Here is a 20,892-nt window from a genome sequence, read left to right as displayed (position 1 = left end):
AGTGCTTTTAGTCCTAGACCTGGCAAAAAAAAAAAAAGTTTGAACCTTTTTATTACATGTAAAATTACACTTTTCCCAATTTTATTAAAAAAAAAAAATCTTTTGGGAGGAAATAGTCTGATTTTTTTTTATTTAAAAAACAAACAAACAAACCAACCCCCCTTCCCCAAATTTTGAGTTTTCAAACATGAAAGTTTTTTTTTCAGATTTTTTGTTTAGAGCCTGTTTTCCATTTCTTCCTCCTCCTTTTTTTTTTTTTTTTTTTTTTCAGGGACAAAATGGAAAACATTTAAAAAATAAAGAGAGCAAGGGATAGAGAGAAGGGGCAATAAAGGGAGAAAAGGAAATGGAAACAACACCGCCCAAAAAAATCTAATTTTTTTTTAAACTTTTGGAAAAACTGTTGAGAGATGTATGTTTGGTTTTTTTCCCCCAAATTTGTCATGAAATACACTGTTTTTCAACTAGTTCCAATTATGACATTAGGGGTCCTCCTGAGCATGTCGGGGGTTGATGTCATAAGTATGGTAGATGTACATGTGAAAAGAGAAACTTGGGGACATTGAGAATGGCCTGGGTGTGTTTCCTGAGCCCTCATGAGATGTATGGGCCTTTATAGATATGCTGAAGATATGAAAGTGCTATGCCATGAGAATGCAGGAAGAGCAAGTCAAGAGACGTGTGGGTGTGTGGATGGAGTTGGGCCAACATCGGAAACACAGAGAGGTTTAATTTTTATAATGTCAGTTCCTCATTCTTTACCCAAATTATATGCCTCCCACAAAAGAAAATGGCCCAGAAGCCCAGATGGAATGGTGTGAAACTTACCATCGCCCATTCCACTTCTTATCATAACACAAAGGTGCGTCTGTAAGGAGAAAAAACTGATTGCAGCGGAGAGAGAGAGAAATTCCATTTGATGCTAGAATCCATGACTGCAGGTTCTTTCCATGGCCTCAGCTTCTCAAGCTCTTGTCTATTTTCATTTGGGGAAGGCTGCAGAGGTCATTCCAGTACAAAGATCCCTCATGGAAGTGTTCCAAGAAAACATACAAACAAAGATCTGAATTGCTGATTCATTAAAAACACATGTAATGGCAGATTAGTTTATGAGGGTAGCTTTTACAAGCACTTTGCTATGAGAGTATACAGAAAACAATTATTCCCTAGTAAAATCCTCCTTTTAATCTCCATTTTATTTGTCTTGAATTGCATCTTAAATCACTCTCCTTCCTTCGCATTCTCTGATTGTTGCATGTGTGCATACGTATGCACTCTTAATTCCTCCATACACTTAAACAAACAACCCTTCCCACGCACTTGACCAAGATATTTAGTTGGTGGGGTGTAGAACAACTGAAGAATGAAATTTACACCAGCTAAGCATCTGTTCCAAATAATACACATTCCCCTGTGGAGGCTAATGGTAAAGATGGTTAAAAACAGAGCTGGTTGAAAACCCCCAAAACTTTTCCTGGCCTTTTTTTTAATCAATATTTTTATGATGATATTCTTGGAAAATTTCTCCCACCTCTATAGCTGGTCAAATACCATGAATTTTTTCAATGACACTTGTAACTGTGGTTTAAAAAAAAAAGTGAATGGGGGATGAGGGTTTGTTAAAAATAGAATTGTCAAGAAAAATTTGCATTGAACATTAAGAATGTGGGAAAACTTTGACCAACTCTAGTCAAGTTTTACGAAAGGCCGGGCCGGGAAACACTCAGCTAGCTTTCCTTTGTAGGCATTTGTAGATCATTATGAACTATTTGGACATGACTGTTGAGATCACTAATTAAATTGTGAGCACAATCAAAGAAGTAGTTCGATTTGCTGGATTATGTGATGGGAATTGTTTTGAATTATTGATGACATACAACAGTTTACCAAACAGCAGGTCCCTGTTTTTCAGTGTATGCAATTTAGCAATTTTTAAAGTTAAATTTATAGAAGCAGACAGATGATCTGGAGATGGAATAAATAATGTCCAGTATTAGACCTGGTCAAAATTTGGAATTGAAATTTTAAATGTGAGGGGGGGAAATTCACAATAATTCACCCAGTTCTATACGATATCACACACCGTCAATGAAGTGCTAATCAAAACAATGTATTGGATTTTCCACACTCACAAAATAGATGCAATTAAGACACAGTCCTCTAATTTCTGCTAAGAAATATATATTTAGCTGCTCATATGAGTTGGACTTGCCCACAAGCCTTTGAGTCAGATTTTTGGTTTTTATAAGTCGGTGTAACTTTGTTGACTTCAAAGGAACTGCAGCAGTTTACACCAGCTGAAGATCAGGCTCTTTTCATTCTAGGGAAAAAAAAATCTAAATTCTAATCAAGGGTATTACATCTGCTAACTCCCACAAGCTTTTCTGCTTGGTATATTCCCTTACCTATTTCCCTTCATAGATCAGTTTAAAACATTACTGTCACAAGGTGAAATGGCCCTTTAAGAGGGCTGGGGCCTCAGCCTCACCTGTGCTAGGTTTAGCCTGTCTGGATGAATGAGTCCAGGGATCACATAATGGGAGCATGTGACTCAGACCCTGATGGGGAATATAAGTGTGGCCCGAATTACAGGAGAGACTCTAGGAGGGCTATGCAAGCTGTAGTATTCAGACAGACTCTCTGTGGTTCTGAGCCAAAGTGCCTGGGGAATACGAGCCATCTAAGAAGACTGGAAAAGACTAAGAGCCCTGCACCGAGGGTTCTGAGCCAGCTAGCAATGGTGATTGGGAGTTCTTGTAGTGTTTTAAACAAACACCCAAACTGGGGGAGTTATTGAGAAAACACCTAGAGTGTGAATCTGGATTAGCTACGGAAGAAGGGAAAACTGCAACACCAGTGGGGAGCAAGGCAGGCTGGGTCAGCCCTGCTATGATTACATGCACACATAATTGTGGCAGCACATAATATACTGACAAGACAATGGAAATCTCCACAAAGCATGAGTTGCCATGTGGAATCTGGAAAGTAACAATAATGGGAAAACTTTCACTGCCTAGAAAAGATGTAGACTAAATACCCGTTCTCTTCCTATAAACATCTTGACAAAGATAATACAGAGATAACACAAATGTACCTCACCGCACAATTGCCCACACATGTATCCCTAAGTGTGCTGTTCCTTTGTATCCATGGAATAGAAATAGGGAACTGTTGGAAAAATAATGGCAACAGATATTCCCTGCCTAAAGAAAAAAATCAAATGGGAACCAGTAAAAACACCCCATTTCGTTATTGTTGGCTAAAATGTACGTAAAGTAAAATGGGGAATGCTAGCGTAAGCAGAATGTGAATTTCACTGATGAATCAATAGCTGCTGGTGTGTTTAAGACTTTGTTTTTCCCCTCCTTATTCACATAGCTCGCAAAGAGTTACCGGATATGAGAAGACATGTGTAAGGCAAATAAAATAGTTTAAAGCTGGAGGATTCTTTTGTAACTTGATTAACAGTAAGAGTTTCATAAAGCTTTGTTTGATTAGTTGAAATATGTAATAAAACATTCTAAATAAAAAAAGACAGATTCATTGGGGTTTGGATGAAGGCTGGATTTGATTATTTTATGTTAAGGGAGAGTAGGGTCTTGTGGTTAAAGGGTTAGAGCAGGATTGGCTTGGCACTTTAGAGGTCTGTGTTCAAATCCAGGTTCTGTTATAAACTCCCTCTGTGACCTCAGGCAAGTCAATGACTCTCTCTGTGCTTCAGGTACTCGTATGTAAAATGGGCATATATTTAGGTCTAGTAAAAAACAATTAGAGCTTGTAAGGAAAACAAATTTCCCCATGGGAAAATGTGATGGAAAATAAAAAATATATAATGTTCAGTAGTCATTTTTGACTTTTCTCTGAAAAGATTAAACATTTCTGCAGACTCTCTGACATGAAAATTTTCATGCATCTGAAAACCTCTTTTGTTGAGAAAAAGTTGGTTTTGGTTCTGATACAGCCCAACATGGTGAAAATCACATGAGGACCATTCCATGTGAGAATCATGAACATTTTCTTGTGAGCCTTCTCGCCATTTGAGATTTCCATGATATATATGACAAACCTAAACCTGAGCCCTCATCCTGATTAGATTTTGAACTCCCAAACAGAAATTTCAGCCTAACCCTAATCCAGATCCAAACAATGTTCTCATGGGACCATCGCCAGTAATTACGCAATTTTGCAAATTAGAGTGATTTTAATTAGGGTTTGTAGCAGAGTGTGCCATGCCTCACTAACATGCAGGATAATGACATCAGTGTGTAAAGAGTCCATCATGATCTACTACAGGGAGAAAAAGGAATTGGCCTGAACCTTCAACCAGACCTCAAACCAATAGCCAAACCTTTCACTGAGTGAATTTCACCAATTCCTCCTTAAAACACCGTTGTCCTGCAGAGTGGAACACTTCAAACAGTGTGCACAGACAAACAGATATCTCCATTGCTGGCAGCCTGGAGATCTGTACTTCTTGTGCCTAATTTAGACCATGAATGCTTCAGGGCAGGGATCAGGTCTGCTTCTGTCTCTGTTCAGGTCCTCAATGGGCCAGACGCAGGGTATCTAAAAGATTGACTAAAGCTCTGGGATGAAGACCTTGATTGGCAACTTTGCTCCTCAGACACAATGGAACTTTTTTAAAATAGGCAAATATGTCTGTAAACCCCACAGAAATGATCCAAGGGGACTCCAGAGTAGGTATACTTGAACTGCTTTTTATCTAATTGTTCGAAGCTGATAAGTTTGATTAACATTTTCAAATTTACAGAAATAAAAGTACTGTCTGAGGAGACAATCCTACAGCGTATGCAGTCACAAAACTCTCACTGATGTTGGTAGGACTTACAGGCATATTTAAAGCTACAAGACTGGGCCCTCAGTGAAAAGATAATGTACAGCTTTGGTGTTTTTATCTGCTTTTTGCCAAAATGCATGACAAATTTGTACTAAATCAGAACCTTAAAATATTCCGATACATAAAAACAGGAACTCTATTGCATAATACAGGGAAAATTAGACAAAATTCACCATACAACAGAATTGCTTCAGAAGCAAGAATAAACATTATTTAAAAATGTATAAAAACAGATGGAATATTTTAAATGTTCTAAGAAAAAAAGCCAATTAAGAAAGAATAAAATATAAAAAGGAGAGAAACTAGGACAGTTCATAATTATTTTTTGCAGATTAGGGGGATAAAAGTAAAAATAAACTAGAAAAACAAAATGAAAACTCAACGAGACTGTATATTCCAACAATAACTGCATGTGAGGTTTGTGCTGTTCTATGTTAGCATCTGCTGGTGCTCCAATGAATTGCAATCCTCAAGTGTAGATAAACATTTCTTTCCATGCTCCCGATCCAAGCCCATTGAGATCACTGGTGCTCTCTGTGTGGTGCACCGGCATGGATCAGCTGGCCAGATCCAGACCCAATACTGGACGCTCTTTATAGCCTCAGCCCCACCACTGAGTCCATGTGGGTTCTGGGGATTGTTCACTTACAATCATTTGCAGGGTTGAAGCCTAAGGAGGGAGTTGTCTCTTTAGGTCAGTTTCACTCCTCTTGAACACACCCACAATTGGTTTTGTTTGCTTGTTACTCCAACTTTCAATTAGCTTAATCTGGCTACATAGAGGTCCCTTTTATGAAAAGACAGGAATTCTACTTGCTCAGACCTATTTTCCCAGAATCCCCGTTTCTGATATCTGCATCTTAGCCATTGCTATAACCAGGTAATGTACAAATTGCAAGAGGTTTAGTTCACAAATGTTTCTGGAACTGGTGAGCAAGAAGAATTCAGAATAAATTGAAATTCCATTGAGAAATAAATTTTAAAAAGTGGGGCTGAATCTACAAAAGTGTTTTTAGTTTTTCTGTTTTTGTTTTGTTTTTTGCTAAGCTACCATTTGACATCTTTACCTATGAAATTAACCTTTCTTTGAGAGACTCAGTGATAAGGAGATGAATTAAACCTTATACCTCAAAGGGACTGAAGAAACATGTAAATCTTCTACTGACCTTGATTTTGTTTCATCTGGAAATAACAGCAGACAGCCAAGGTTTTCAAAAGTGACTAGGGATTTCAGATGCCTCAATTTTCAGGATCTCAACTTGAGACATTTTCAAAGAGCCTGATTTTCAGGGGATGGATGTTCAGCACTTTTTGAAAATCAGGCCCTTTTAGGGTTCTCATAGATTCATGAGGCCAGAAGGGACCATTATGATCATCTAGTCTGACCTCCTGTATAAACCAGGCCAGAGAACCTCACCCAGTGATTTCTGCATCAGAACTGCTCTCAGATCTTTGAGAAAGGTGTCCAGTCTTGATTTAAAGACTTCAAGTGATGAAGAATCCACCATATCCCCAGTTTAATTATTCCAGGGGGCTGAATTTGTCCCACTTCATATTCCAGCCAACCGGTCTCAAGTTGGGAACCCCAAAATGCTAATCACTTTTCAAGATTTTGGCAAACCATTTATCTAGCACCTTTATAATTATGTTTATGCCGCAGAGTGCGGCATTAGCCACCGGCCAGCATACACTGTTCTGCCCAACAGTGGCAGGAAGTGAAATGTTAAACCAAGAATATCAGGGCAAGTCACTGCCCTTACACAAATTCACCCCAAGAACAAGGTGAACACGTGCTTTGCTCTGTTCATCTTTGGCAAATATTGAGTTAGGATGCTGGGGAAGAGACAGGAGAGCAGCATCCCGGAACACCGTTTGAACCCCAACACAAGAGATGAGAAGAAAGGGAAAAGAGAAGTTGGTGACTCCCTAGGAATAATTATGAAAGGAAGGGCATGCGCTCCGGACCCTAGTTCCCTACAGCTTGTTGAGTTCTAGGATGTCAGGGGACCTCATCATATGACGAAATACTTAGCAACAGAGTTCCCCAAGGAGTTTGGGCAAGGGAAAGCCGTTACAGAGTCTCACTTTGCCCCTGCCCTGTAAAACCCTTTCCAGCAATTTATTAGGTTGGGTCAGGAGATTCCTATTTGGAGATGCTGGTTAAATGTGAACAATATACAGCATGTTAGGGTAGGAATGGAAGAACACCCTGGTCTACTGAAACACCGGGGAGTTACATTACAGAATAAAATGACCAGTTTGCAAACTGGAATTTAAAACGGACACTGGGATTAACATGTCTGGTTTTGATGAGAAATGACATAGATTGCTCCGAAATTACTTAGGTGCTAATGAAAACTTTACCCATTGTGCTGATAGAAATGTCTATCTTCACAACCTTAGTTTTACATGCCATGTGAATCCCACATAGCACAGTGCCCCTGTACCACCCTGTGGTTTTGAGTCAGGCTCAGCACTGCCTGCCCTAGCACCGGGGTGTTCCCTGGTGTTCCGCCCGTGCCTAAGGTGAGATATTCCACAGTCAGAGTACAATGTGTCAGAAGCTCACAAGAACCAGTCAGGGTTTATCTTTGATTGCCCCTCATGTTACTCGGCAGGATATTTGCACACCATGAAAACATTTTTAGCACTTCAAAATATTTACCTTGGCTTAATCATTTTAATGATGTGCTATGATCACAACAATCCCTATGCAGGTTATTTCTCTGAGAGATAAGTGAGCTTGAAGGCATTATGTGCTTTCATCTTCAGTACATGATAAATAACTTGCATTGTGGTCAATTATCTCACAGTGGAACCTCAGTGATGAGAACCTGTGGCTTAATTAATTCCAATGAATCCTTTTGGTGATGTTGATTTAAAACCATTACTATTTTTCAGGAAAGAATAAATAGGCGCATAGCTCATAAAAGCAATGAGGACTCACTTTTATTCTTTTCTAGAAAGCTGAACTGATCACACAGTTTAGAAGCACCTAAACAGGAAGAACATATCTGATATGAAGGGGGTCTTTAAACTAGAAGACAATGGTGTAGCAAGATCCTCTACCTGGAAGATTAAATTAGAAAAAATCAAACTGGAAAAAGATAAAAGTGAGAGTAATTAAATCCAGAAACAACTTATCCAGGGAAGTGGTAAAGTCACCACCATTTGGAGTCTCTAAACAGATACCACACATCTTCCTAAGAGAGATGTTCTAGTTCAACTACAAGTTATTACATTCAATAGTATTTACTGCTGGAGCAGAAAGAGAAATTCCCTCCACTACAGCAATAACTGAATGAAGGACTCTGGCCTGGGCTATCCAGGAGGTCAGACTAGATAATCAGCATAGCACCTTCTGGCCTTGAGACCTCCAAATATAATTTCTCATTCTAATTATTTTTCTTGTTGCACACCTGAACTTACCAACTTTAGAGGTCAACATGAAATGTCACAGAGAAGCTTGGAAGTAAATCTTGCTGCCATTGAAGTTAATAGAGGTTTTTGCCATCAAGTCCAATGGGAATCTGAACTGGCCATGGAAGTATGGTACATTCTGCATTGCAGTCTGCAATCCGACAGATGGGAACAGAACGGGAACTAAAGGATGTCCACAAGAAAATGGATAGGCTAATATCTCAGATCTCTTTCCGACATGCTAAGCAGAGCATGGCTGTTATATTAAACTACATCACCACCTACTGCACTGGAAACCTCTTCACTATTGAGTTAATCTGTATGATTGCTAAGGCAAAAGGAAGAAACATGAAACAGATTTGTTGAGAGCAAGGATCTATTTCTTTAAACTCCAGGCTGGAGTGTCTGAACACATTGATGATTATAACAATTGGTTAATTTCACTTGATTTTGGGAGGGCAGAGTTGCAGCTTCCCTCTTGCTCATCCATCCCCAGTAAAGGACAGTTTCTGCCCTGCAGAGAGCACGGAAGAAAGGGTATGAAAAAATACCTTTCGTGGTCCTGATTGGTGGTGGAACGTTGGCTGTTCACACTGAATGTGGTCTTAATCTAACTACAAAGGCTGAATGGTCAATGGCTAGACCAAAGAGATCAAGAGGCGTTCTACTGTATTAAACCTCACAATGTATCCTGTGTGGCTTTTACCTACCTGAAGACAGCAAAAAGCCAGATTCATATCTCAGCATCTTGAAAAAAGGGCCTCTAACAGGTATTTATATTAGAAAATAATTCACTGCATTTTCAAAGGCTTGGAGAGGGTTTAGGAGTTGGTGAGATCAGTGCAGCTAATCCTTTAAACCCTTTGCAAATGGAGGCCATAGGTAATGCCTGAGTGGGGCTAGGAGATCCTGTTTTAGATTCTGTGGGAATGAGGCTTTTGACAGTGCAGGAGATACGGATGGGGGAAACCTCAAAGGGTTTTGAGAGCCAGTTCAGAAATTGAAAACTTATTCAAAGTTTGAAATCATTTTGTTCTGGAAATCCTGCTGGAGACCTCATGCTGTTGAGCTATTTGCATTCTCTTCTGGTTCCTGAGATCACAGAATATCTCTTCATCAAGGCTGAGAAACGATTCGTGAATCTTAAAGCCAGTAACTGGACCATAGTGAGTAAACTTTTCAAAAGAGCCCCCTGATTTAGGAACCTAAGTCCTATTTCAAAAGTGACTTGGGGCCAGATATTAAAGGTACTTAGGCATCTAAATCTATCAAATTAGGATTAATGCCTTTGAGATATATTGTTGTCAAAATGTGTATGTGGGATTGGAGCATTGTATGTACCTTCTCCAGCAGGGATGGGGGATGCTAATGAACCTCCCCCAATATCAGCCTCTGAGCCTACTTCCTGGAGAGAGATGCATATACTAGTTCAACCTGGATTCTCCAGCAGAGACTCTTGGATAAATAACCTGTGTTTAGACTGGTTCAGGGTCCTCTTCATGATCCAGCAAATGGACAAGACTGCTGATCTATGGAGGGCCCCAATCCTTAGGGAAGAATTGGAAGCACTTGGCCTACTGAGGCCTCAGACTGGGTGCTTGTTCTGAGCTGAAGGTGTGATGAATTTGTTATCACAAGGAAACCCCTAGAGTGGAGGGGGCTGTTGAAGGATTTATCCTGCCAGAACCCATGTCTGAGCTGGGCTGAACTCTGGTAAGAGTATTAGCATGCATGTAGGTTCTCTTTGTGTTTATTCTTCAGGTGAAAAGCATTATAGAGAAAAGTAGGCTTGCTTAGCAAGAGCTGTGTGGTAACTTAGATCTGCAGCAATCCCTCTGTGATCAGTCTCTGAAGAGAAAGCAAGCGGGCCTGTTTAGGCAGCCTGTCTTTATAGGGAAATACACAGTGAAGGTAGGGAACTGTACAGCTTGGGAGTAGCCTGCTCAGAAGGGAGAGATACACAGGTCAGCCCCAGAAAGGCAACATCTGTGGGTGCCCTGAACTACAGAGGGGAATGTCAGTTGCAGTTGCCCCACATTGGCTCATTCAGGGCTCCTCTCCCTTTAAGGGACACCAGAAGACTGGCTCATCCAGACAATCCTCCTACTGCAGTTTGATGGCTATAGAACCATTACACATCTACTCTCCACTCAGATTCTGCCAGCTCCTGCTGCCAGGGATGTGCCTAGTCCTAAGAACCCTCCCCAGTTTCCCCATAGTGTTAGGAGCAGCTACTTCTGCACTAAGCTCTTCCTCACCTGAGCTGTGATAGCTTCTCCAGCACATGTGGGTCTATTCCACTCCTCAGCCTACACTGCTCCCCCGCAGGTGCTGGGTTTTTTTCCTCCTAACACACAGATGGAGGAGCTGTCTTGCATCCCTACTCCCATTGCTGCTCCTCTACCTCACTGGACAGCAGCCTCTCAGATACCTGCTCTCTGCTAGCTCTTCTCCCCCAATCACAGCCACTCTGAGGGGCACCTGTTCCCATGCCCAGCCCATTCAGCTGTATCCTGGGTCCTAAGAAAGGAAGCAGTCTCATTGGATCGCTGGCTGTGCTCCCAAGGAGGTAGGTTTCCCCTCTTAGGAGCAGTTTCTTCAGGGTCTGCTCAGCTCACTGAGTTGGGTAGGAGTCAGACCTTCCCCTGAACCCTCCTGAATTTTTCAGAGCTGGGGAAAGGGCTCCTGTAGCTCACCAGACTCACAATACCTGCAAAGGTATAGTATTTCAATCAGCCCTCAGACAACCTGAAATAAGTAACCCAAGCCGCCTTTCCCTGTTCTAATTTGGACTGGCTACTAACATGGCCAGAATTATATAGGGCACTTAGCTTTACTTTGCTTTGCTTTGCTCTGCCCCTCCCCTTTCTGATAGACCCACTTCTTTGGAGGGGAATTAGTCTATAATTAGACTGCCTTCCACACACACTTTTTTTTTTTTTGGGAGGTGGGGTGGGTAAAATGAACACAGCTCTTGCAGTAGAAAAATTGCACCAATTAAAGAAAGGGAGCCAGGCAAGAAAGAACAGCTGGGGATAAGGACTGTTAAATGCTAGGATAAAGAAATCTGCACCCTCTCTCTCTCACCAGCCTAACATGTTAGGGTGCGTGGCAAGGAAAGGCAGGAGGAAAAAAATGAAAGCATTCTAGCTTGCTCCTTCAGATCAGAGGCATTTCAGGTCCTGCTTCATCCTGTGAGGTGCCTCATGTGGGTAGACCAACTTTCAGGAGTAGAATTTGTGCCTCTTTTGCTCTTTATGTAGCATAATAGGTAGAAACTGCAGGGAAACACAGGGGTTCCAAATCACCACATTTACTTAATACAGGCAAGCTACTGAGGCCTAGCCACATAAACACACTGGTGCTTTGCCTGGTTTCTAAAACCTAGAAGACAGGGAGTGGTAGTAGAGGGCTCACAAAATATTTAAAGGAATATTATCCAACTCTTATATGCCCTAGGACTACTGTGAGGCTCTTGATTCAGAGTAGCAGCCGTGTTAGTCTGTATTCGCAAAAAGAAAAGGAGTACTTGTGGCACCTTAGAGACTAACAAATTTATTAGAGCATAAGCTTTCGTGAGCTACAGCTCACTTCATCGGATGCATTTGGTGGAAAAAACAGAGGAGAGATTTATATACACACACACAGAGAATATGAAACAATGGGTTTATCATACACACTGTAAGGAGAGTGATCACTTCCTGACCCATAACTATTTCACATTTGGTGACAATGTATACCTTCAAATCAGCGGCACTGCGATGGGTACCCGCATGGCCCCACAGTATGCCAACATTTTTATGGCTGACTTAGAACAACGCTTCCTCAGCTCTCGTTCCCTAATGCCCCTACTCTACTTGCGCTACATTGATGACATCTTCATCATCTGGACCCATGGAAAAGAAGCTCTTGAGGAATTCCACCATGATTTCAACAATTTCCATCCCACCATCAACCTCAGCCTGGACCAGTCCACACAAGAGATCCACTTCCTGGACACTACGGTGCTAATAAGCGATGGTCACATAAACACCACCCTATATCGGAAACCTACTGACCGCTATTCCTACCTACATGCCTCTAGCTTTCATCCAGATCATACCACTCGATCCATTGTCTACAGCCAAGCGCTACGATATAACCGCATTTGCTCCAACCCCTCAGACAGAGACAAACACCTACAAGATCTCTATCATGCATTCCTACAACTACAGTACCCACCTGCTGAAGTGAAGAAACAGATTGACAGAGCCAGAAGAGTACCCAGAAGTCACCTACTACAGGACAGGCCCAACAAAGAAAACAACAGAACGCCACTAGCCATCACCTTCAGCCCCCAACTAAAACCCCTCCAACGCATCATCAAGGATCTACAACCTATCCTGAAGGACGAGCCATCGCTCTCTCAGATCTTGGGAGACAGACCAGTCCTTGCTTACAGACAGCCCCCCAATCTGAAGCAAATACTCACCAGCAACCACACACCACACAACAGAACCACTAACCCAGGAACCTATCCTTGCAACAAAGCCCGTTGCCAACTCTGTCCACATATCTATTCAGGGGATACCATCATAGGGCCTAATCACATCAGCCACACTATCAGAGGCTCGTTCACCTGCGCATCTACCAATGTGATATATGCCATCATGTGCCAGCAATGCCCCTCTGCCATGTACATTGGCCAAACTGGACAGTCTCTACGTAAAAGAATGAATGGACACAAATCAGACGTCAAGAATTATAACATTCAAAAACCAGTTGGAGAACACTTCAATCTCTCTGGTCACTCGATCACAGACCTAAGAGTGGCTATACTTCAACAAAAAAGCTTCAAAAACAGACTCCAACGAGAGACTGCTGAATTGGAATTAATTTGCAAACTGGATACAATTAACTTAGGCTTGAATAGAGACTGGGAATGGATGAGTCATTACACAAAGTAAAACTATTTCCCCATGGTATTTCTCCCTCCCACCCCACCCCCCACTGTTCCTCTGATATTCTTGTTAACTGCTGGAATTAGCCTACCTGCTTGACACCATGAAAGGTTTTCCTCCTTCCCCCCCCTGCTGTTGGTGATGGCTTATCTTAAGTGATCACTCTCCTTACAGTGTGTATGATAAACCCATTGTTTCATGTTCTCTGTGTGTGTGTATATAAATCTCTCCTCTGTTTTTTCCACCAAATGCATCCGATGAAGTGAGCTGTAGCTCACGAAAGCTTATGCTCTAATAAATTTGTTAGTCTCTAAGGTGCCACAAGTACTCCTTTTCTTTTTGTGAGGCTCTTGAGAGATTTAACACAAGAGTCTCTCTCCCTCCCTCCCATCAGCCATGATTGCTCTCCCAATATACAGAGAACAGACACGAATACAGAAGTAGGAGGGGAGTTTCTCGAGTCCTGCTGCTTTCAATGGTAAAACAAGGAAAATTCCCAGAGAAACTCATGAGGGACCAGCAAGAACATGGAGTAAAAAGCCAAATATTAGTTCATTTCTAAAGGAACTATTACCGTAGCTCTAGCTCTACCTCTACCATATTGCCTGTAGTTAAACTGCTTAATGATGCCAGTGAAGTGTGGCTTGTTGGCTCATTTAAAATCTCCTGTTCGATTCATACAGAAATCAAACAAGCAAGAATAAAAAGTAAAGCCGGCTCATCTATGCACCCTTATTTTTTAACCAGCCCTCTTGCCATGGCATTCCCTGAGCCATGGCTTGACTTCATTTAGACCATAAGCTCTTTGAGGCAGACACTGTCTTGTATGTTTGTATGGTATCCATAAAAATGGGGACCTGCTCCAAATTGGGGCCTCTGGATGCTACCATATTGCACATAAGAGGTTTACCCGGCCCTTTACAGAGAAGTCCTAAAGATGAGCCCGTTCTGAGGAATTTATTATGCTAAGGGCGAGTGAAATGCATTGACACCCGCTTTCCCTTCATGCAGGGTTAAAGGAAGCAAAAACTTATTGGGGCTGATTCTGATCTCGTTTACATAGATTCATAGATACTAAGGTCAGAAGGGACCATTATGATCATCTAGTCCGACCTCCTGCACAACGCAGGCTATAGAATCTCACCCACCCACTCCTGTGAAAAACCTCACCTATGTCTGAGCTATTGAAGTCCTCAAATCGTGGTTTAAAGACTTCAAGGAACAGAGAATCCTCCAACAAGTGACCCATGCCCCATGCGACAGAGGAAGGCGAAAAACCTCCAGGGCCTCTTCCAATCTGCTCTGGAGGAAAATTCCTTCCTAACCCCAAATATGGCGATCAGCCAAACCCTGAGCATATGGGCAAGATTCACCAGCCAGATACCCAGGAAAGAATTTTCTGTAGTAACTCAGATCCCACCCCATCTAACATCCCATCACAGGCCATTAGGCCTATTTGCCACGAATATTTAAAGATCAATTAATTACCAAAATCCCATTATCCCATCATACCATCTTCTCCATAAACTTATCGAGTTTAATCTTAAAGCCAGATAGATGTTTTGCCCCCACTGCTTCCCTTGGAAGGCTATTCCAAAACTTCACTCCTCTGATGTCTAAACTTTCCAATGACCAGTTTATATCCATTTGTTATTGTGTCCACATTGGTACTGAGCTTAAATAATTCCTCTGGAATCAATAAGATAACACTACAGTAAATATAGATTCGATGAGAGCAGCTTTTGGTCCATTAAGATTGATTCATTTATGTCCCCTCCAGCACGGTGGGCAATAGAACCATTTACTCAAATTCTCTGGTAGGAGAAGCAGAGCTCTTTGTCAAAGGGTTTTTCATTACAGCTCATTATGTGACTAGGAGGCTCATTAAAATGAGGGACTGAGTGATGGCACTGCCTAGAGCGATATATCAAGTAAGCAGCTGATGTGAAAGCCACCTTACTTAGCCAGAGCACCTCAATCCTGACCTGAGCCTTCTAATTCCAGGCCTGGGTCCTTCCTAAGGTAGGTGTGAAAGTGTATCTCAGTTTCATCCCTTCTTCTGGATTGCACTCTCAGCAAATTTGCGGATGATACTAAACTGGGAGGAGTGGTAGATACGCTGGAGGGGAGGGATAGGATACAGAAGGACCTAGACAAATTGGAGGATTGGGCCAAAAGAAATCTAATGAGGTTCAATAAGGATAAATGCAGGGTCCTGCACTTAGGATGGAAGAATCCAATGCACCGCTACAGACTAGGGACCGAATGGCTCGGCAGCAGTTCTGCGGAAAAGGACCTAGGGGTGACAGTGGACGAGAAGCTGGATATGAGTCAGCAGTGTGCCCTTGTTGCCAAGAAGGCCAATGGCATTTTGGGTTGTATAAGTAGGGGCATAGCGAGCAGATCGAGGGACGTGATCGTTCCCCTCTATTCGACACTGGTGAGGCCTCATCTGGAGTACTGTGTCCAGTTTTGGGCCCCACACTACAGGAAGGATGTGGATAAATTGGAAAGAGTACAACGAAGGGCAACGAAAATGATTAGGGGTCTAGAGCACATGACTTATGAGGAGAGGCTGAGGGAGCTGGGATTGTTTAGTCTGCAGAAGAGAAGAATGAGGGGGGATTTGATAGCTGCTTTCAACTACCTGAAAGGGGGTTTCAAAGAGGATGGCTCTAGACTGTTCTCAATGGTAGCAGATGACAGAACGAGGAGTAATGGTCTCAAGTTGCAATGGGGGAGGTTTAGATTGGATATTAGGAAAAACTTTTTCACTAAGAGGGTGGTGAAACACTGGAATGCGTTACCTAGGGAGGTGGTAGAATCTCCTTCCTTAGAGGTTTTTAAGGTCAGGCTTGACAAAGCCCTAGCTGGGATGATTTAACTGGGACTTGGTCCTGCTTTGAGCAGGGGGTTGGACTAGATGACCTTCTGGGGTCCCTTCCAACCCTGATATTCTATGATTCTATGATTCTATGATTCTTCCAGGCCTTAGTTCCCACAAAGCAGCTCCCCATACAGGTTGCTCCTGAAACATAGCCCTGTTATTCCAGCAAACCTGTGTATCACTGGTTCTTCTTACACAGAGACCAGACTTCAAGGATGCTCAGACCCCTGCTAATCCTGCAAAGCTGACCAATTAGGGGAATTTGTGCTTGACTTTTTCCACTCTTTGCAGCAGAACATCAGTCCTATGGGAGATGCCCTTTCCAGATTTGCCTCTTAAGCACAGGAAGCAGCTACAGAAGACTGCCTTGAACACTGTGCACACTTGCCTCCTGCTCACGAGTGGCAGATTTTAGAGGAAGAACAAAGGGCTAGAGACTTACCACCGTTTCCCAACTCTTCAGACCGTTTTTGAAGCTATATTGCCTGCAAAGGATGGCTGATTTGGACATTAAAGTTGATGTATTGAAAAGACCTGACTTTTGGCGGACAGATTTTGTTGGGTTAGGGGAATCAGCAGTGTCATTCTAGCTACCTTCAGAAATGAAATGCTTCATGACAGCCACTTAGAATGGTCTATATTGAACATGGCTACCTAGACCCCAAATTCTGTTCTGATTTAAATTTCCTAGTAACAGCATCGGTTGTCCAGTCAGTGTCTGTATAAATGTTAATAGGAATTGTGCATGTAGGGGAATAATCCCAGATGTCTCATTAAAATGAAGAATATCACCCAGATAGAAATAATCTGACTTTTGCTTCCTGTGCTTAGATCACATTTATGTTGTTATATATATGCATGAGGAAAGTGATATATGAAAAGCCATTTTTAGTTTAATTCATGTAAGTCAATGCAGGCTCTCATAAAAGTCCAGTCCGTAAAACATATGCTGCTTACTCAGCATTAGCATATAAGTGACAGGTTTTTGTTCTGCATGGGAAGTTAAGCTGACAGTCTTTCCCTGTTCTCTTGTTATTCCAGGAGTTGCAAGTCAGCACCTTGTGTTGCAATAGTGCATGTTGCATCACTCTAAAGTGCTGATCTCCTCTGAAAAATGACAGGATGGGGCTCCACATATATTTTCTTTCAGTGATTTTCACATAATATTTACTCTGTTCATATGTCAAAAGATTTTTTTTTTTCGGACCAGATATGTGAGCTGAGCCTGGGATTTGCAAAGCTACCTTGCTCATCACCAGTGATAGAGATTCTTCAGTTAGAACTTAGCTGACAGCTCTGATGATGTGAAAGGTAGTGCAGGTCTTGCTAATGCTAGTAAAAGCTTGTTTTTGTCAGTAACATAAGAAACGCGTAGCACAGTTGTGCTGAAAAAGGCACAACCGTTTTTAAAACGTCACTTTTCTGACCCAATCCAACAGCGTTCTAGCACAAAGATCAGGTCTTCCGCTGGTGTAAATAAGTGTAGTTTCACTGAGGCCAATCTAGAAGTGGAGGATTATTATAATTGTTATTCGTGTTGAGGTAGCAACTAGGAGCCCTGGTTATGGAGCAGGACCCATTGTTCTAGGAGTGACAGGCTGGCCATATGTTGCAATGTCCAGGACAAACGTTATGGAGTTAAGATAAACTTTGCTGAATCATGTTAAACCTGGTGAACTAGGTAAAATAGCTTTGGGTCCATTGTATTAAAAATACAATTGTTTGAACTGTTGTGGAGTGTATGTAACTTTTCTAGGGACTTGACTAATGTAAATGTTAGGATCCGTAAAGGACTTTTTGGGGAAATGCATATAAGGTAGATTCCCTAGGAAGTGTCTTGAGGTGAGGGGAATGCAAATGACACACTTCAAATCCATCCTTTTTGAATCTATGCCCTGGGGAGGAAAACCAATTGCATGCTAATGATCTGTTCTTGGATGCCCCAGCTGAAAGACCCCAGAACTGTATGAAGGGGAACTCAATCTGTGAGGGTGCTTGTTCAGAGCTGAAGCTGTGAGGAACTTGAACCCACAAGGAAGCCCCTTGAGTGGGGCTTAGAAGGACTGCTCCTGCCAAAGCCCAGGTTAGAGTTGGGTGAGCTCTAGTAAACTTGTAAGCAGGCATGTACTGTGTTCTTTCATTGTTTTTATATATTTTCTCTGCAGTGCTTTTACCTTAAGAATAAAATAGGCTTATATGGGAAGTGTGTGGTACCTTATAACATGGGTGATTACTCTGTTAGTCTCTGAAGGGAAGGGAAATAGGCCTCCTTAAGCAGAGTCTCTTGCTGAGAATAATCCAGTGAAGGCAGGGAACGGTTCAGCCTGGATGCACCCTGATCAAAAGGGAGAGATGTGGGTCTCCATCCAAGAGAGGCAACAGTTGGAAGCCTGAGTGTGGATGCTCTTGCCGTACCATATAAGTTTCCCTGAACTGTGACACAGGTGCTGTACACCCACACACACAAAGGCAATTCCTGCCCCAAAAGAGCTTACAATCTAAGAGACAATAGATGGATAGAGACTGAGTGGTGGGGAAGCCCAAGTAAACAGGTCATATATGGCAGGCAGTGATCTCAACAATCTCTAGACTACTGGTATGCTAAGTTTTTTGGTAGGCATCGCAGCAAAAGGGAGTTTTAAGAAGGGATTTGAAGGCACGATGAGTACATTCTTCCTAGATGTTAATTTCAAAACTCATACTAAAATTTTAGTAGCATTCAGGTCTCTTTGGCCTCTCCTTTCACCCCCTGAAATTTGTAGCTTTCTAACTGGTATCGATGAGTTTCTTAAACCATTTGCCCTTACATGATGTACTTGAAGGCTACATTGTTCCATTCTGTTGCCTTGTAGCTTGCCTTAAATTAAGGATGATCAATTGGTAGTAAATTCTCGATACAGTTCATGACATTTAATGACTAGGAGAATCAATGTTCAAAGTGGAAAGGGAAGCCAGAAGGAGGATCTCCTGCAGTGTTACAGTGCAATACAATGCTAGATGGAAAAATAGGGAACTCCTGCAGTACTACAGTGCCGGTCTGAAACAGTATCAGCTGGAGACTCCAGCTGGTAGGAGCAGCTTCACAACCAGCCAAAGCTGAAACTGCTGCACTGGAGGGCGGGGGAATAAGGGGTAAAATGGGACATGGGTAGGGCCACACTTCCTCAGAACCGTGTGCATGATAGATCACAGACTCACAAACACCCTTCAGGGACTGTCTGAGATTCTGTGTTTGTACTGCACGATGGGATCTTGTTCTTTGCTGGCTCTTAGGCAGCGCTGTAAAACATGATGATGAATAATAATAATAATAATAGAATTCTACTGCTTACCCATCCAAGGTTCAAGGAAATTCTATTTGAGGTCTGCACAGAGAGGCCAACCCCTCCAGGGCATGGGTGAATTCTTCCCTGTGCTTAAAATCCTGGCCCCTTGGAATCAATGGGAGTTTTGTGTTTAACTGGTGCATACAAGCCTTAAGCTGGCCCTCTGCGCAAGGAGTGAATCCATTCTTTAAAATGAGGGAAATGGTGACAAAATCAGTAGTTTAAAGTTCCGCCCCTTTCTCCTTTGTTAGCTCTCTGAAGGTCTTTGATCACCACTGGAATGGATGGTTCAAGACCCATGTGGCAATAAAGAAGGAGAGGAACATTCAAATTCTGTGAGAGAATCAGGGGTACCCCTTTGTGTGTCTTTCTCATTCTTTTTTATAAAAAGATGACTACATCACACATGAAATCCACAGGCTAGTGGGACAGAAAGACATGGCCATAACGCTGGGCCTGCACTTTAGACCCTTCCCTATTGATGCTTTCATCAGGAGGGTGATCAGTGTTCACAAAGCCATCCCACACCTTTTACTTCAATGCCCAGACACAAAAGTAATCATCAAAGCAGAAAATATCAGGGAGATGCACATAGACAGGGAGCAATTCAGTGACATTCATGAATATGTCCAATATATGGCAATGACAGACATTTTTCAGGGTCTTAAGGTGGGTATTATTAATGCCTGGTCTATGACTATAGCATATGCCACAAAATTCACCCACCAGATCATGTGATTGGAAACCAAATCAATGTGTTTTTAATGTACACGTGTTAGCTGCTATTTATCTAAAATGAAAAACAGGCTATAACTTGAGAATAAAGCACTTGATTAGAGCTGGTTGGGAGGACAAAGGGAAATTTCACCAATCCCCCCTGGTCCTCCCAAAAAATCAGTTAATAAAAAAAATAGGGAAAAGTTTGTTAAAATTTAATTTAAAAAAAAATCAATTAAAAATCATCACAATTTCAAAAAATGTTAAGTATCAGAGGGGTAGCCGTGTTAGTCTGGATCTGTAAAAGTGGCAGAGAGTCCTGCGGCACCTTATAGACTAACAGCCGTATTGGAGCATGAGCTTTCGTGGGTGAATACCCACTTCATCGGATGCATGGAGTGGAAATTTCCAGAGGCAGGTATAAATATTCAAGCAAGAATCAGGCTAGGGATAACGAGGTCAGTTCATCAGGGAGGATGAGGCCCTCCTCATGATGAGCAGCTGAGGTTTGAACCCCAAGGGAGGAGAAACTGCTTTTGTAATTGGCTAGCCATTCACAGTCTTTGTTTAATCCTGAGCTGATGGTGTCAAATTTGCAAATGAATTGAAGCTCAGCAGTTTCTCTTTGAAGTCTGGTCCTGAAGTTTTTTTGCTGCAGATGGCTAGCTTTAAATCTGCTATTGTGTGTCCAGGGAGGTTGAAGTGTTCTCCTACAGGTTTTTGTATATTGCCATTCCTAATATA

The 20,892-nt window shown here is 42.0% G+C and overlaps 1 long non-coding RNA gene and 1 pseudogene across 1 annotated transcript; both read left to right on the top strand.

The window, feature by feature from the left end:
- Window positions 1-8,723: 8,723 nt before the first annotated feature.
- Window positions 8,724-20,210, top strand: LOC119846589 (annotated as a pseudogene).
- On the top strand, window positions 10,749-17,643 carry LOC122457195. Its single transcript, XR_006276604.1, has 3 exons — window positions 10,749-10,847; window positions 15,079-15,240; window positions 16,397-17,643. It is a non-coding gene; the product is annotated as an uncharacterized LOC122457195 (long non-coding RNA).
- Window positions 20,211-20,892: the final 682 nt, after the last annotated feature.

The sequence above is a fragment of the Dermochelys coriacea genome, chromosome 22 (genome assembly GCF_009764565.3).
Source record: "Dermochelys coriacea isolate rDerCor1 chromosome 22, rDerCor1.pri.v4, whole genome shotgun sequence".
NCBI classification, from domain to species: domain Eukaryota; kingdom Metazoa; phylum Chordata; order Testudines; family Dermochelyidae; genus Dermochelys; species Dermochelys coriacea.
Note: the sequence above shows the minus strand (reverse complement) of the source record. Positions and strands in the feature narration are given on the sequence as shown.